Source organism: Pagrus pagrus (genome assembly GCF_965226575.1).
Source record: "Pagrus pagrus genome assembly, contig: HAP1_SCAFFOLD_61, whole genome shotgun sequence".
Lineage (NCBI taxonomy): Eukaryota > Metazoa > Chordata > Actinopteri > Spariformes > Sparidae > Pagrus > Pagrus pagrus.
In genome coordinates, this window is record NW_028175402.1 from 73,332 (window position 1) to 89,134 (window position 15,803).

General features: G+C 42.5%; 1 long non-coding RNA gene across 5 annotated transcripts in view; it reads left to right on the forward strand.

The window, feature by feature from the left end:
• Window positions 1-3,984: 3,984 nt before the first annotated feature.
• Window positions 3,985-15,803, forward strand: part of LOC311252632 — a 54,136-nt gene continuing 42,317 nt past the window's right edge. For all 5 annotated transcript variants that reach the window (XR_014621546.1, XR_014621547.1, XR_014621548.1 and 2 more), the window contains exons 1-3: window positions 3,985-4,066; window positions 5,988-6,150; window positions 7,369-7,476. This is a non-coding gene — a long non-coding RNA (uncharacterized lncRNA). The remainder of the gene's footprint in view (window positions 4,067-5,987; window positions 6,151-7,368; window positions 7,477-15,803) is intronic.

A 15,803-nucleotide genomic window follows, 5' to 3' on the forward strand; every position in this document is an offset into this window, starting at 1 on the left:
TCACTGACAATGGACCTTAAATCTAGGCAAGCAGAAGTTCAAGTTTGTTATTGCTCAACACCTGTCATTGTTCACAGAGGGGATTTTGTTTCTGAGTCACTTTCTCTGTCAGGATGTAATTGGAATTCCAACTGATGGCCCTCTAAATTGATTAATTTGACTAAAGTTTAACAAACTTTTCTCCCAGCACATTTGTTTCACATGTCAAACAAAGAAGAAAACAAATGAGTGACATGAGTTTGTTTGTCTTGCTGTTATTATTGTAAAGTCTGTCCACTTTGTCCATGCAGATGGTCCAGACTTAAATAGCCCAGTTTGAGATGAACAGGAAGAAACTGGTTACTTATGGCTTTGCTTCCTCATCAAGGCGAAAGAGAAAAAAAACATTTCCATGTTAACATTTAAGTAGAATTATGTATTTTTTTAATTTAGTTTAAGGAGTTTTATAGCAATATTTACAATCATACATTAGAAACATGACATTATGTTTGATTAGAATCTTTTTTATTCCAGTGGTCAGCCCTTGCCTGGAGACTTTGCTCTTCCTGGCAGCAGTCAGGGCTGTGACGCCTGTTCAGAAAGCAGCTGTACCAGGAGCGGAGAGAGAAGGATTTTCAGGAAGCTCTGGAGAGAGAGGTGGTGAGATAGGATGAATAAGGAGGAAAAGAAATCCTCTCTATTGTCACTTCGTATTAAGCATATTAAGCACAGGCTTGACTGTGCAGTATCATCAACAGGGTGTTAGGTATTATGAAGAGAGAGAGAGGGGCAGGAGGCATAGTAAGACTATATGACCCATTACATGAACAATTATATGTTTATGCTATGTTTATGTTTAACAGCAATAACAAATTTAAGAATGCACAGATACTTGCATAAACACTGTTGGGACCCACAGATGAAGTCATTCATTGTGGATTTCAAAATGGACTCTGAACTGAACTCAGTGTCCCAGAATTCCCCATTCTTCACACCTAGGTGCAAAATTCAGCTTTGAGCTACTATTGGTCAGGGTGACAGACCCCCCTCTGATCAGAGAGTCAAAACTCCAGCGCCTTCCTTTGTTCTCTCTCTTCTCCACAAGCTCTCTTCTCCTCGCGCCTCTCTTCTCCTCCAACTTCTTATCCTCAAGGGCTCCTCTCCATCCCCCCCCCCCACGGGGCTGCCTGCCCTCAAGATCTCTTCTGGGCCTAACAGCTGCGGAGAGCTGCAAGCTTCATTTGCAGCAGGCCCAAAGAACTTCTCCTCACTGCAGCGACACGAGGTCCTGCCAGTATTCCTGATCAGTTAGCACCAGCAGCTGCGACGCAAAGCTTGCCAGCTAACTTCACAATCTGAGGAACATCAAGCAAGTTAGCACTGAGCCGCTATCCCTGCAAAGGAAAGGAGCGAACCGTTTCCTCCTCTGCCGACTTTCATCAGTCCTTGCACAGCAAGAACAACATTCAACAATGGAATCCCAACGTTCTCCTGCAACCACCAGCACCTTTTCTTCAAAGACTGGTAACGTTGAACTGGGCTTAGATAGCATAGCATAGCACGGCTAAGCACAGGACTTTAAACTCTGGTTGATGTAATGCAATTTATGTGTGTCCACTGTTTGAGTGCTATTGTGATCTCAGGTCAGGTTATTGGTAGTTTGCTTTCCTAGACGGCTAATTTGACATTAGTCGAATGATGCTTCACACAGACTCAGGGTCTTTGCATGCAACAAACCATCTTCTATAACCTGGCATCACGTCACACACACACACACACACACACACACACACACACACACACACACACACACACACACACATTCCTTAAGCCTGGAGCATATCACACCCACATGTGATATCAGTGACCACCATTGTTTCTTTGTTCTGCCAGACACACACTCACACACACACATACACATACACACACACCTGTATATAGTACATGTTAGTTAGTGTGTTTTCATCTTTGTGTTGAATAAAAGACTTTTTAACCCACATGTTGTCTATTTAATATTGTACAAGAGTGAATGTTGCCAACCTCTACTCTGTCAAGAGCTCCAAAATCCTTCGACCATTACTAGCTGTTATGGTGATATTGGTTGTAGTTATTAAATTAATTATTAATCAGAGTTACAAACAGTTTAGTACCTTTCCTGAGACTGATTTGGTGAATTGGCTATATTTTCCCTTCTTCAAGGGTGGTGCCCCAAGGTGATCTAATGTTAATTGGATCTTATTAGTAATCATAATTAATAATTGTCCCTGATAATCATTAATTATTATTGATAGCCAAATTTAACCCAAAACTCTTGCATGAAGCACTATATTATGGTGCCTCATGTGATGTGAGCACAACAACACTTTGCAAAGGATGATGGCTACAGTTAAGCATGGTTTCAGTGTTAAATACACAGTATGCTCGTCTTCATTTGTCCAACAATCCTAGAGCAGATTGTCGAGCAATTAAGTGTCAGACTCTGCGGTTATTTTCCATTTTCCAACTTTTTTAGGAGATTTAGGGAGAAAATCACAAAATCAAACGTACATCAATACTAGCAGTTTAATGAGTTATTAATTATGGTGTGTCCATTGACAAACTAGGGAGATGATAAAAATATTCCTTTCTTTTTACTGAAACCTTTAAAGGAAAAGTTCACTCTAAGTCCGGTGTAGTTTCTTATTCCTCAAAGTGCAGCTGGAGACCCGCGGGGGTACCCTCCGGCAGCAATAATCCATATAACGAGCGTTAATGGCGTCTGAAACGAAAAGGTCCATAAAACTACAGAAAAACTTTGTAATATTCCTCCATACTGCTCTTCCGCTGCAATCCAAGTGTCCTGAAGTGGTGACATCCAGAGTTTACTCGAAACAACGTCATTTAGTACATTTTTCTAGCCTAAACAGTCACTATACTATATTTGTTTGGAGGCATGCTCCCGCGTTCACGCGAGTCTCCCTCACAGCGTTTGCACTACGGAAGCCGTGCCAAACAAAATCAACGAGACTCGCGATAGATACACACCTGTAGTTACATCCTCCATTAAACCCCAACTAGTGTTCACCCAAAGGCATGCGGGAGACTCCAAGGTCAACTGGAAGAAGTTTCTTTGGTCTGATGAGACCAAAATGAATCAGACTAGATGCTATGTTTTGCAGACACCAAACACTGAACATCACCACAAACATACCATCCCCCCTGTGAAGCATGGTGGTGGCAGCATCATGCTGTGGGGAGAGGGTTTAATGAATGAAGCAAAATATAGGGAAATCCTGGAGGACATCCTGATGCAGTCTGCAACTACTACTTGGGAGAAGATTTATTTTCCAGAAAGACAATGACCTGAAGCAAACAGCTAATGCAGCACAGAAATGGTTTAAAGACAACAAGGTGAATGTTCTGGAGTGGCCCAGTCAAAGCCTAGACCTCAGTCCAATAGAGAATTTGTGGCTGGACTTGAAAAGGGCTGTTCACACCCGACCCCCATTCAACCTCACAGAGCTTGAGCAGTTTTGCAAAGAAGAATGGAGTAAAATTGCAGTGTCCAGATGTGCAGGCCTGATTAAGATCTATCCACACACACACAGAGTCGGTGATTGTATTGAGGCCAAAGGTGCATCTACTAAATACTGACTTTAAGGGGCAAATACTTATGCAGTCACTTATTTTACATTATATATATTCAGTTAATTTACATCAATTTGTAGAAATCTGTTTTCACTTTGACACTGAAGAGGTTTTTTTTGTTATATATTTTTGTTTTGTATATATTTTCTATATTGTCCATGATTCCATTTCTAAAAGCAATGAAAAGCATGTTAATTGAGATATGAGATCTCAATATCTGCTCTTATGGCAAGCAAAATGATTTGTGACAAAGCCCCTGCAGACCAGACTAGGAAACCCGTTTAATTCGCTGAGTAGCACGTTACCTTCCCTTCATTAAATCGCCATTACATTGTCACTTCCGCCGGTAGGCTTTTAATGTGAAATCTAACAGGAAGTGGACTATCATACAACCGCCAGCGTTACAGCGCCGTGCCACCGCTGAAGTCGATGAAACAGGGTATAACAAGCAGCGTGTTCAGTAAGTACTAAGTATTTCATTAAAATATACAGTAGCGTAACCATGACAAGCCATGACAGTTTGATGCGTTGTGTAGCCATTTTTTATTTACTAAAACTGTCGGCTTTCTTGTTTAAAGGTCGCTTGCCGAACACAGGTGTATCATAAATTAGCACTTGCTAACACTCACAGTCAGCTTAAGACAGTTATCAGAGTTTTCGGTCACCAGGGTGGACTGACTCGTTAAAATTAAGGTCATTTGTATGTTCGGGTGTCAGTTATTTTATTTATTTTTTATATTTTATGTTTGCCACGGTAGGAATGTAGCGGCTATATTCACTGAGTCCATCACACCTGGTGTGGGGGGATGGGTGGTTGGTTTCGCAGCACAATGCACTTGACTTGATCGCAATTTGACCTGAAGTCATGCTTATGTGGGCTACGATAATCCAACCATATTGAAGTGGGCGACGAGGACGAGGCGCAGTTAATATCGAAGATTTAGTGTTGGTTGGTTATAGTCATTAAACAGTGTAGCAAGCCAGGTTTTGCTTAGAATATTAATTAAGAATGTAGTGGACGTGTAACCTAAATCATGCCAGTGGAAATCAAATTCAGAGAATATATATGTATATATATATATATATATATATATATATATATATATATATATCTCATAGAAGAAAATAATAAATGAACAATATGTTAAATGAAGGATTTGGGGCCCCCACTGTACTGATTGATTTCATTACACAATAAACTCAATATTTCACAACTAAGTTCAAGCTGGATTTAACAGAAATTGAGCTGGAATAGCACAATTAAAAAAAAAAAGAGATGGTAAAAATGGAATGTTTACGCTTGCTGTTTTTCAGTTTGCTAAGGGGAAGAGTCCATATGCTACTTGGGTAACATATTGTTTAAAACCCTGTAACCTTATTTTACTAGAACTGATGCCTAAGCTATCTCATTTTTTATTAATTTCTTTGCAGTTTGATCCCAATCTGAGTCATTTAATATTTAGTATCTGCCGATACCAAGTCCCGATCCGATACTTAGCCCAATATTTTCTTAGAAAAATTTTTCTTGCATTACGAAAAAAAACACCTGCATCCAAGCTGTTCTTAATAGCTTTTTTTTATTTTGTTGAAACAAAGTAAATACTTTCATATGGCTCTTTCTTATTCTGCATACCCTATTGCAACATTGGTTTTCATTAGTTTAACAAAAACAACAAGTAAACAAAGTCAGTAAGTAAACCCTGATCCTCTACCACAGAGGTGGGCTGGTTATCCAGAGCGATGAATTCAATGACCTCTGTAATATTTGTTGCCATGTCGCTGACTCGAGGATATTTCTTTTTCCTTTGGAAAGTATCCACGAGTGTTTGTTGCTTCGGTGCCTTTGCCTGTATTGCTTGAGTGAACTCGTGTTTTTGTTTATGTGCTAAACAGATAATAAGAATTTTTTATCTATTATTATTTATTGTTTCTAGAGCAGCAACAGTAAACAGCAGGAACATCACTATATAAACTAATATATCACTGGAAATGAGTCAAAATGTAGGTAAACATAAATACATATTCCTTAAAATCATAATATTGAGTGAAGTTTAGAAAGGATAAAGAATACAGACGTCAGTCAGTAACAGCCATTCACCCTGTCCTCCTCCCTCTGCTGAGGTGATGCACTGCCTGCATGTATCACCTCAGCAGCAGCTTCGTGGCTGAAAACATTTTTTTCTCATGTTGACCCTTTTCTTTAAGAGCCCCAGCATATAAAGACAGGGCATGAGCACACCACTACCACTTTTTCATAAATTCAAATTAGTCATTATTCTCGCTCTTTATCTACAGTGTGTATTTTTTAATACATTAAGCAACAGATCAAAAAACAATTGTAGTGGACATAATTTTTTTTTTGTCTTATTTTTTTCTTTCAGGACGTGGTTTATTCACCCAAGGTTCATTCTGCAAAGGAGACTTTGTAGTTGAATACAGGGGAGATTTGATTGATGATGACAAAGCCCAGAGGAGAAGAAGCTCTGACCACTCCTCATGCTCTGCATTTTTGTTTGCATTCAAGTGGAGAGGGAAAACATGGTGGTAAGATTTTCAGTTACTATACTGCTTTATAGTTATATACATTGTTAAATTTGACATACAGGCTTGCACAATCAGTGATCGCCATTTTGCCATCTGCTAATATGATCCTGCAATGTAAATGAAATACATTTCGAAATGTATCAAAGTTAAAACAAATAATTGTATAGGACCTGTAGGAGACTATTTTCATTTCTGTAATATTTTCCCCCTCCCTTTACTTGTTTTTTTATCCTTTTTAAGTATTGATGCCCCAGAGAAGACGGTTTATTTGGGTGTTTAGTTAATGATGATGCTCTCATGGGTAACCACTTCTTCTTTTCTACTTTGTGTATGGACTTTTAACTTTGATGTGAAGCAAGACTTATTTTTTGTAAGATTTCTACATGTTTTATCCTGCCTTAGGACAACGGATAAAATTTAGCAACTGTGCTAACTCCGGCATATTTACATTGATGCTTTTCGCTGATATGTTGATTAATATGCATTGTCCTAATCAAATAGATAAATAAATAAATAAAAATGAACACAGACATCCAAATTGTAAGATGAAAAAAATTGATGTGGAAGGAAGACCACACTTGTGTGACATAAAGGAAGGTGAGGAAATTACATATGACTATGGAGGAGATGACTGCCCATGGCGAATGCAAGTTTGTGTCACAACTGCACAGTGTTTAAGTGTGTAGGGTTTATTGTCTCAGAATAACATGGTGGTTGAATGTAGCGTCATTTGAAAAATAAATGAAATCTAATCAATCTGTGTATGAATACTTTCACGAATTTGACATTTAGGACAGATCTGAACTTTAATAGACATGTTTTCCTTTGGCAGAAATATTACTCTAATCGGGGACATTCACAACGTCCCCACAGTGCACTTTTACTCTGGTGTACGAGTACAAACTTTTTTTGTTTCTGATGACCTGGAGACAACTGGTCCCCATAAATGATGACAACGTGGTGTGTGAAATGTCCCCACTAAGCTTCTTGTTTTCAAGATGTGTGACAGCACACAATAGCTGAAGTAATTGTAGGAAAAATGCAGTAGAATTGGGTGTTTGTTTTCCTCTGAAGTCTGGTGTGTAGGCATGTCTTTATCTTTAGAGCTACGTCCTTAAGAAAATGTATTACTCTAATTGAATATTATTAGTGTTAACATCAAATTGACCAATTGCTTAACATATTTTTTATTTTTTTTCTTCCATGAAATCATTGCAGACGACCACAACCACAAGGGATGTTCCTCCTGTCACAGGCTCCAACCATGCTGTCGTTACAGAGATGGAGATAACTGATGCTTCTTGTCCACAGGACACTTATCAACAGGTACGTTCATAGTTGATGTTAACTTCTGGAGTCTCTGTGAGTCTTCTTTTAGTGCTGTTGTTATCTTTAAGCAAGTAAATGCAACAAGTAAGGTCATTATGAGGGAAATCTATTGTGAATCAGGTGAGCCATACAGTTTGATCTACTGCACCCATAAGGCAGATGATTTAAGGGACATTTAGGATAGATCTGAACTTTAGTAGACATTTTCCTTGGACAGAAATATTGCTCTAATCAGGGAAATTCATGACGTCCCCACAATGCACTTTTACTCTGGTGTACGAGTACAAACTTTGTGTGAGGTTTCTGATGACCTGGAGACAACTGGTCCCCATAAATGATGACAACGGGGTGTGTGAAATGTCCCCACTAAGCTTCTTGTTCTCAAGATGTGTGACAACTAGACTTTTAGTCAAGACTGCCTAAACCGAGACCAAGACACTACCAAGACCAGAGAGTATCGAGTACCAAGACCAAGGCAGACCAAGTCAAGACCAAGACTAGTTCAGCTCAAGACCGAGACCAAAAGAAAGCTATTTTTTTTTGCCATTTTGCATGAGTTGTAGAACATAAGCACCATATTGGGTTCAGCTGCTTAGTATAAATATGAGATTGTATTATTTCAACTACAGGCACAATAATACAGAGACAGTGCATCTATCATAATGCATCAAATATGTGTAGCAATTGCATGACCGCTATTTCTACACTATTTGAGGATTGACTTCTTGAGTGCTGTTAAGGACTGACATGACTATAGTCCCAAAGTCATCTAACAAAATAACAAGCCTCCAACACCACCCTGCACCTCAAAAAAAGTCTATGAGAAATATGTTATGATTTAAATTAAATATGATTTAAATTGTACTTAATTTGTAGATGAAACGTGAATTTTAAATATAAAAGATACACACAATTATCAACTTGAAATTGCATTATTTCCAATTATAGTAGCCAAATTACACCGTATAATATCAGCATCACTGAAATGGCATAGGCCTAATGCTTAATCAATCACAACGATATGCAAATATTATTCAAAGGCCAATGATGCCATATATTTATTCAAAGGCCATTATAAGCACAATGTTTCACAATGTTTTCACAATGTTTCCATGGAGGGTTTCCACACTGTCCAGGCTGACAGGGACTGCACTATGAGCGGTAAGCGCAAAGGAGGGGGGCTTGCTGTTTATGTGAACAACAGGTGGTGCAATCCTGGTCACATTACTATCAAAGACCGCATCTGCAGCCCGGATATTGAACTGTTAGCTGTGGCTCTCCGTCCCTACTATGCACCCCATGAATTCTCACATGCTATTGTCGTGGCTGTGTATATTCCACCGTCCACTAACCCGACGTCGGCATGTGACGTCATCCACTCGACAATAGCCGGACTACAGACTGCTCACCCGAGTGCTCTCATTATAATCTCGGGTGACTTCAACCATGTCTCCATTAAAAAAACACTCCCGAAATTCACCCAGTATGTGACCTGTAAAACCATAGAGGAGAAGACCCTGGACCTGCTGTATGCTAATGTAAAGGACGCATACACCTCCACGTCTCTCCCCCCACTGGGAAGATCAGATCACAACCTGGTGCTTCTCACCCCCTGCTATGTGCCTCTAGTGAAGAGGCTGCCTGTGACCACAAACACAGTGAGGACATGGTCAGAGGACTGCTATGAGGCACTGCAGGGCTGCTTTGAGGTGACTGACTGGAATGTACTCTGTGAGCCACACAGAGAGGACATTGATGGCCTTACTGAGTGCATTACGGACTACATTAATTTCTGTGTGGAGGGCATTGTCCCAGCAAGGACTGTGCGCTGTTACCCAAACAACAAGCCTTGACTTACAAAAGAGGAGGAGCTGAGGGACATTCAGAGGGACCTGAATGTCAAGATCAAAGAGGCTAAGGACGGCTACAGAAGGAAGCTGGAGTGGAAACTCCAGCAGAATAACATGAGGGAGGTCTGGAGTGGTATGAGGACCATTACCGGCTTCAGACCAACTAGCGGTGGAGCTGATGGTAGTGTGGCTAGGGCCAATGAGTTAAATCTATTCTTCAATAGATTTGACACTGCAGCCCTGGCCCCTGCTGGCTCTCCTGTTGACTGTCTCCAGCCACCACAGCTTCAGACCCCCCCTCCTCCTCCTGCTAGCACCCCATCCAACTTCTTGAGCACCTCACACCCATCCCCCACTCCTCACACCTACTCTGGCTCCCATGCTACCTGGCCTCCTCTCATTGTGGACTCCAACTCTCCCCCTCCTCGACCTGCACTGTTTACACCGCTTCATGTCAGGAGACAGCTGAGCAAACTCCCCGCCGGTAAGGCTGCAGGCCCTGACGGTTTCAGCCCACGGGTTCTCAGAGCCTGCGCCGAACAGCTCTGTGGAGTGCTTCATCGTGTCTTCAACATGAGCCTTAGCCTCCAGAAGGTCCCTGTGATATGGAAGACGTCCTGCCTCGTTCCAGTGCCAAAGACGCCGCAGCCCAGTGGTTTCTCGGACCGGTGGCACTGACGTCACATATCATGAAGACCCTTGAGAGACTCGTCCTGGAGCAGCTCAGGCCTATGGTCAGGCCGCACCTGGATCCCCTCCAGTTCGCCTACCGGCCCCGGATTGGAGTCGGGGATGCCATTATCTTCCTGCTGAACCGTGTCCACGCCCACCTGGACATGCCGGGGAGCACTGTGAGGGTCACTTTCTTTGACTTCTCCAGTGCTTTCAATACCATCAGGCCTGCTCTACTGGGTGACAAGCTGACGGCGATGCTGGTGGATCCCCCCCTTGTGTCCTGGATTGTGGATTACCTCACTGGCCGACCACAGTACGTGCGCTTGCGGAACTGTGTGTCAGATGCTGTGGTCAGCAACACCGGGGCTCCACAAGGGACTGTCCTCTCTCCTTTCCTCGTCACACTTTATACCACGGACTTCAGCTACTAGACAGATGTCCCCATTATGGACATCTAAATCTACCCAGCTCAAACCAAACTGGGGACAAGTAGTGGCGGCTCCAGAGATTTATTACTGGGGGGTCCATGGGGGGGGGCCGGATTGTTTATAGGAGGTGCTAGTGAATTCTGACACAACAAACACCAAAAAAATTATCTTAATAATAAGATTTATTGATCCCAGGTTAATATACTGTACATAAGGGTTTTGTGTTTTGCTTTACTTCAATTATCAAAACAATCATACAATCAACCCAGTATTTATGTCCCCTAACCAAATAACATGACGGCACAAAACAAAAACAGCAGCTGATCACCATCACTCCAAAACTAAATAGAAAGGGTTCCAGATCTTGTCCGACTTGTGTTTCAGGCTGTAACATGTAACATCATAAGCACTGTGAATTATTTTAACAAGCACCACAGAGAACATCTGTAGATTTACAAAATAGTGCAACTGTGAGCAGCAACAAATGTAGCACAGTATATAGTTAAATATACAAAGCCATCTAACAAAATAAACTGTTACAGGCTACATAACTTGTGTGTCACTCCTCTTGTGTGTCCTATAAACTCCTCTCCACTCCCATCCTCCTCTGTTCTCCCCTCCTTTTAGGGCTCCACTGAAACTAACAAACAATAAGTAGCATAATTCAGACCTGTCAAAAAAGAATTGTGTACTCACTAGTCATAAGAGAATGATCCGCCTGTTGTTGTGATTAGCTGCGAAGCGGTCAATGACTGCATCCACATCCAGTTCTTTGGTCCTTTTTGGAGCTGATTGCCAGCACACCCAGATTGCTGGTTCGGGCATCTCCACTTCTGTTCCTGAGGTAGGTTTTTAAACGCCGTAAGCAGGAAAAACTCCTCTCACATGCAGCTGATGTGATGGGCAGTGTCATGGAGATGCACACAAGTTTGCACAGGTCGACAAAAGCATCCTTGTATGTCCTCAATAGCACCAGCACATCATGGGTGGTGCTGACAACGTCCTCACTTTGTTTTTTCCTCACAATAAGTCTTTTTACCTGGTGAAGTTCTGCTCCAAGGTTTTCCTCCAAGACTCTATAGTGTTTAGCCATGGGCAAAAGGGCATTTTTGTCCATGAATGTCTTGTGTTTGGGGTTAACAGCTGCTGCTCCTTTCAGAATGTGGCAGCTTTCAGAAGAAAATCGCCTGTTCAATTCACTGATTAATCTGTCGATTACTGGGGAAAAAGCAGTGCTTGCAATAGTCATCTGAAGTTTCCAGTGGCTCTTTTGATCCTGTTTGGCTCTTCACCACAAACTCCAGCAGGTGGCGGGGCTGTTTTTTTCTCCTCACTTGTGGGCGCTGCATGTCAATGCTAAGTGACTCACACATGTCACTGGCACAGTCCCAGATTTTTGTCCATGTTTCAGCATTGCGTTTGTCATTGAGGGCATCAACAACTGCAAAGACCAGGTCAATGGCAGATGCCAGCTCCAAATCTGTGGCCTGTAGATGATCAGATAAGGTTTTTGTGAGACTAAATATGCTCTCCAGCATATAGATGTGCAGAACAAACTGTGCATCAATAAGTCCAATCAGTGATTTCGCTTCAGTAGCTCTATGAGCATTCGTCTGGTTGCTCACATCCACAAGAGTTGCTAAGATAGAAGGGATTGTTCTTTTTATTGCCCACAGTGTAGAATATTGGCAGGCCCATCTGGTATCTGATAGTCTTTTCAGTTCTGCTGTTCGTTTAGTGGGCTCGAGTTCTTGCTGTTTCTCCATGAACACCTTGTGTGTCACTGCCCCAGAAAAAAAGTTGTACAGCATCTGGACTGTTGCAAAGCATTCTGCAACTGGTTTCACATTATGCACACAGTCAACTAAAACTAAGTTTAGTCTGTGCGCTTCGCAATGGATGTAAAGTGCATGTGGCACTTCTTGGCGAAATTTTTCATGGACACCGTTGTTGCACCCGGACATGACAGATGCCCCGTCATAGCACTGTGCAATGCATGCATTTTTGTCTATGTTGCACTTAGCCAATGTCTGTTTAACTGACTTGAGTAAAGACTGTGCATCCAAGCCATCTGCAGGGATAAAGTCCAGAAACTCCTCATGAATGTTGTCATTATTTAGGTAACGCAGAACAACAGATATCTGCTCTTTCTTGCTCACATCTTTTGTTTCATCCACCATTAGAGCAAAGTGCTCTCCTAGCTTAACCTCGTTGCTTACTTGTTCTCTCACCATGCTGGACATAATATCAATCAGCTCATTTTGAATATCATGGTGCACATATTTAGCATTACCGGGTCCACTAGATAATTTCTTTGACACAGTACTGTCAAATTTCCCCAGCAGATTTAACAGTTCAAGGAAATTACCTCTGTTGGTGGACTGCTCATCCTCTCTGTGCCCCCTCTGTCCAAACTGCAGTGACTCCACCACTGCTTGCATGTACTGCCTGTTTTCTTGTACAATCTTGCTATGTCCAGTATCAAGGTGCGTCAAAATCCTCGTCCCGCTTTTCTGTTTTTCCTTAAACTCACACCATCCTTCCATGGCTAGTCTGTGAGAAGCACTTGCATTGTGCTGAGCCAGTTTCTCTGCTCCTTTTCTCCAGTTTGTGAACCCGGCATGAGTGAAGCTCTTTTCTGTGTGACTCGGCCCATGGCCAAGGTGGTGGAAAAAATGCCTACAGGCATAGCAAATGGCCTCATCAATTGACAGCGAGTATTGCAGCCACGAATACTGTTTGAACCACAAGTAGTTTAAACTCCTTAAAGTTGGCTGGGAATGGGATCCAAATCTCTGACGCGTGTATGACTGGAGTTGAGGCCGCCTCGGTCCCTCTGCTGGGTCTTGGCTCAAATCCACAGGGCCACCAAGATTCCTGCCGCCCGTGACCACAGCTTCACCGCTCGTTGAAGCACGCCCTTCACTCTCGGCACCGTTCTCATTTTCGTGTCTGTTAGCATTACCTCCGGTCTCAGAGTCAGAGTCTGTTGTTGTTGGAAATAAACCCTCTGCGGATGCAGCAGTCGCCGCTGATTCCGCTGACGCCGTTCCAGTTAATGCCTCTTCCTTGTCTTCATCCTCCCCTTCATTCTCATTCTCCACGTTTGGCACCATCACTCTATCCTCCACGCTGGCGCTTGAATGTGTGTGTGAATCGCCGCAACCGCCATCGTCCACTCTCACTCGTTTTTTTGGGATAACGAAAGTAAATCGGTCCATGATGCTAACTCGCAAGCTAGCGGTTAATAGCCTACGCCAAGCAACGTCAAAAGGTCAAATGTAATGTGCCGTCTGCGTGCGAAACCAGCCAATCAAATCACGTGACACAATAGCAGCAAGGGTCATCATCATTTAAAAAAGTTATGCCGGTGGCGGCAAGGAAGAAGATCCGATGATTAAATGGCTCCTCGGGATCCCCCTGCTCCATGTTGATCCTTCTGAAGATCCCTGAGAACCTCTTCTCTAAAGACTTTTTTAGTGCTCTAACTATTGTCACAATCTGCGGCAGCTGCATCTTGTTGAGGTAAGTTCCAGGACGGTGGGGACCAACATGCTGATGGTAACCACAATATCTCCTTCTGTGAGGTCTGTTGCCTCAGAAAAAGGCTCAAGCAAAGTAAAAAGGTCTTTCAGCTGGGCCCATTCTCGGACTGAAAACGCAATATTATCTGTATCACATTCCTGCACATTTCTGTGACAGCCCGGTGGTCAAGTCTGGTGAGAGCTTTTAACTGTCTTAAGGTGCTATTCCAGCGTGTATTGTTAGCTGCCGGGATAGATTTATTAGCCCCAAAGTGGGTCTCAAACATGTCTCTGACCTTAGAACTGCTGTGAAGCAGGGTTGTGAACTTGGTGGCCTTAGCAATGGCTCTTGCAATTACCTTCACTTCTTTCATGCCATCACTGACGACCAGTTGGAGCGAGTGTGCGAAGCAAGACAAGCGTTCACCTGATGACCACGGCTGTTCAAAGTCTTCTACGTCCTCCCACATCATTTCATCATCAAGGTCATCACTGTCACTTTCAGGTTGCTCTGAGTCTGGCAATCTCACTTTAAGGGCCCGCTTCATGTTGGATATGTTATCCGTCAGAATGAAGCTTATTTTGTTGCTAATGCCATACTCCTCAACAATTTCATCAAATTCTGAGGTGATTCGTTCACCACAGTGCTTCCCTGTGAAACGCCGACAATCCAGCAGAAAGGATTTTTAACTGTAGGAGTCCTTGCCTTCGCAGGCAATATGCGCAGTAACCCCAAGGAAGGAGCGAAGCCTCCTGTCAGACCAGAGGTCGGTTGTAAGTGCAACACTTGCCTGAGCTTCCACCGCTTTGATGATGTCATCCTTAACCTTACTGACTAGATAAGGTATCTGCTTCTCTGTCAAGCTGGTCCTAGACACAGGAGTGTATTTGCAGTCTATGACAGAAAGCAAGCAAAATTTGGATTTTCTACTAGAGACAGGGGCAGAGAGCATCCAATGACATGGTCCTGGAGGATGGCTTGTGTAATGGCCTGTTGCCTGGATGAATGGGCATATAAGTGGATTCTTTGCGCGAAGGAAGGTATTGTCTGCTGTGTGGTGTCTGCCATTGCCAGTGATGCAGGTCCTGCATTGTACTCCAAGTACCTGCAAAATAGGGAAAGAGACATCTGTAAGACATCTGTTCATATTCAACCACAACCAACTGTCTTGCAAGTGATATGAAAATTAAGTGTACAGTCTGTAAGGGAAATTCTCCTTTGTGAGGTTGAGAGTTGCTAAATCTCAGAAGAATTGTAGACTCAGCGTGATGAATCGGATCTCTTTAATACATGCAGCATGGAGAGAAGACCTGAAGTGTTCTCTCCCGTCTTCCAAATGTTTCTGACTTAAACACAAAACAGAGTGGGGGGTTACAACATTTCTTCCCAGAACAATGACCCCTTGATGTTTGGTGGATCGTCTCTTTCCCAGGACAGTGACCCTTTTGATACTTCATTAGAATGTAAATTTCATCTACCATCTATCTTCCTGTAACACCCCAGACGAGAGGCAATTGTCTCTCGTCTGACTCTGACACTTACGGCAAAAGGGGTTTCTCCCCTTTTGCTCTCACATCCTGATATGGTGTTTACAGTATATTTCTTACTCAATGGAAAACTATTTAATTTCTCACAAGTCTAAACATCAGGTCTTTGCATTATGAAACCTAAATCCAATCCAGTATGACACATTAACAGATCATCTCTGTATTTGACTTTATCTTTTTGCATAACTGCAGCACTATGCCTGCTCCTCCTGTCAGCCAACTAACTCATGTGTATTGCTGCTGATAAGAAATGAAACCAATCTTAACAGAAAATACACTTCTGCTCTATAAGGTCTGAT